Source organism: Primulina eburnea, chromosome 1 (genome assembly GCF_022965805.1).
Source record: "Primulina eburnea isolate SZY01 chromosome 1, ASM2296580v1, whole genome shotgun sequence".
NCBI classification, from domain to species: domain Eukaryota; kingdom Viridiplantae; phylum Streptophyta; class Magnoliopsida; order Lamiales; family Gesneriaceae; genus Primulina; species Primulina eburnea.
In genome coordinates this window covers 53,756,369-53,758,835 of record NC_133101.1, presented here as the reverse complement: position 1 = coordinate 53,758,835, position 2,467 = coordinate 53,756,369, and the positions used below count along the sequence as shown (strand labels likewise).

At 37.3% G+C, this 2,467-nt stretch overlaps 1 pseudogene; it reads right to left on the bottom strand.

The window, feature by feature from the left end:
• Positions 1-240: 240 nt before the first annotated feature.
• On the bottom strand, positions 241-2,165 carry LOC140831348 (patellin-4-like; annotated as a pseudogene).
• Positions 2,166-2,467: the final 302 nt, after the last annotated feature.

Genomic DNA, 2,467 nt, shown 5'->3' with positions numbered 1-2,467 from the left:
TCAACGCAATACTTGTGGGTATAGATAGATTCACATACATGATTGATTATGGTTGTAGCATGCTCGTATTTAAAACCTCCTTAATTTCTTGGAACGAAAATCGCTAAGAACTCCCTAATGTGAACTCATCAGCCCGAAAGATGACAGCCAAAATAAACATTATATCGAAAAGTTCCATTATTCATACAGATGGAGAAATAAGAGCTCAGTAACAAGAGCATTTCAGACAACAAATGGGGCTAAAGTTCGACTGATATCATTAAAAGAAAGAAACTCTCACTTAAGGAACATATACATAGGCACACTAGGCTTGCTCTTGTACCTATAGAACACCTTCTTTTTGTGAATGAACCATTAACTATAGTTATCACTATTTTCCCAGGCTCTCTAATGTGAAAAGAATTTCTCACAGTCGCCCCCATTTTCTTCTCCTTTTGAAGCAAGATCATGTATGAACAATCATCTTCTGGTATGAATTCCTCTTTGTAGGTCACATCATATCCGACGACCGTGACATCCCATGTCACCGTAACTTCGACCTTGTCGTAGCAGCAGAGTCAGAAGTTAGAAACACGGGAGGAAGCTCAACAGATCACAATACAGTTTTTCTTTTCAAAACAGAGAATGCTATCCTATGAATTCATAACATAAGAAAACTATGTGTCTGCAGCTGTGACATTCGAAATCTGATTTTGGTGTCTGATTTTATAACAATTCCTAGTGACAACCAGGGGCATACCTCATTGATTGGTATCTGAATTTGGTCGGTCGTATTTGCTCTGATATTTTGTTCAAGAACTTTATCATTTGTGGAGAATTCAGTGTCATTCTCTCTTTTCAGGCCACCATATTCAACTACTATGTTTTCTGGGGTGGCATATCTACATTTCAGACCAATTCAAATGCATCAAACTTTGTCATTAAAATAGATAATCAAGATTCATAACCTAGAAATTCACATAGACATAAAAAAAATATTTACTTGAGAAGGGTTTCTGTAACTTTTGATGGCTTCACAAAAACAAACTTGTTCTTGCTTCGTTGTGAGATGAGCCGTAAGTTTAGAGCATGTAGAGCCATAAACCAAGCTGGAACATTTATGATTAACTGCATCCATGGAATCTCAAGAACAATAACTTCATTTTTCAAACTAATAACACATATACTCAAATGAATTGATTTGTCAATCGGGTCCCTTTTTTTATCTTACATTTTTGTAGACCATTCCAGGATAATGATCATGAAGCAGGGCCATCATTTTCTTGCAAATCAGCATGACCTCCTTGACTGCAGTTCCAGGAGCATTCTTCAAATCAATAATCTGAATAATCGAATCCTCTCCACCAGGCCTAAATTGGAGATTCTGAATCCCTCTTTCAACGCACTGAACCCTCCACCTCAAGAAAGCTTTGAATCTCTCACCATTGCTCGAGAATTTCTTCTTTGATTTCTTGCCCAACACATTGTAACACAAAGGGCGGCCTTCTTTATCCATACCATGGCTGAACCACAAATAATCAGGCTCAGGCCTTAAATTCTCTTCCAGAATTTTATCTGCATTAAAATCTATACGCCATTTCAGGGTCCTGCGCAGTAAAGTAAATGCCTCGTGCACCTTGTAATTCTTTGCTTTCAAAAATTTCATCAGAATGATATTTATCCCCTCGTGATTTTCACTAGGCAATAAAGGGACACCCCAAAGCTTAATGTCCTTCAAATCTCCTTTCTTGGCATCTTCTTGGGAGAGAAAAATCCCCCTTTTCAGCCCAAACAGATAGTTTCCACGAATTGCATCCTCCACCCTGCATCGAAATTCAAGCAAGGCCTCCTTTCGCGATCTTTTCATTTCAACAATGGAATAGGCTGGATCACATTCTTCTTTATCAGATGATTCCAGCTCGCTTTCTTCACTGCTAGGATCTTCATCGGATCTTTCCTCCGGCATATTATTCGCCGGCAGTATGAGTCCGGCCGGTAAAGACGCGCCTGCCAGTAACCCAACTCTGAGAAAGGATTAATAGTTCCAAAATGAAAGGTTTTCAAGTCTTTTTCTCCTTTTGTGAGCAAAACGAGCTGTTGAAGGGTTGTAAAGCTCCTCAGCCAACAGTTTTTTCAGGCGGCGGTGCGATGTTTAAGGGGACAATTCTCTCACCCCATTAATTTTTTCTTACTTTAAAATTTAAATTATTATTATTATTATTATTAAAAATTTTAAAACTAATTGTATGAAAATTTTACGTTGAGATTTAAAAGTTTCATTTATTATTCTATTTTTTGTGATAAAATCATAGAAGAGTTATTAATTAACTTCGGGAAATTTAGATTCAGTCCCCAGCCGTCATTTTTTTTTTTGTGTTCAGTTCCTAGGTACTTTTTTAGTACTACATTTCCACATGAAGTGTACCACATTTTGTATGACATAGTACCACAATTTTGTGGGTAGAGAGTGAAGCCAAAGAAATGTTTT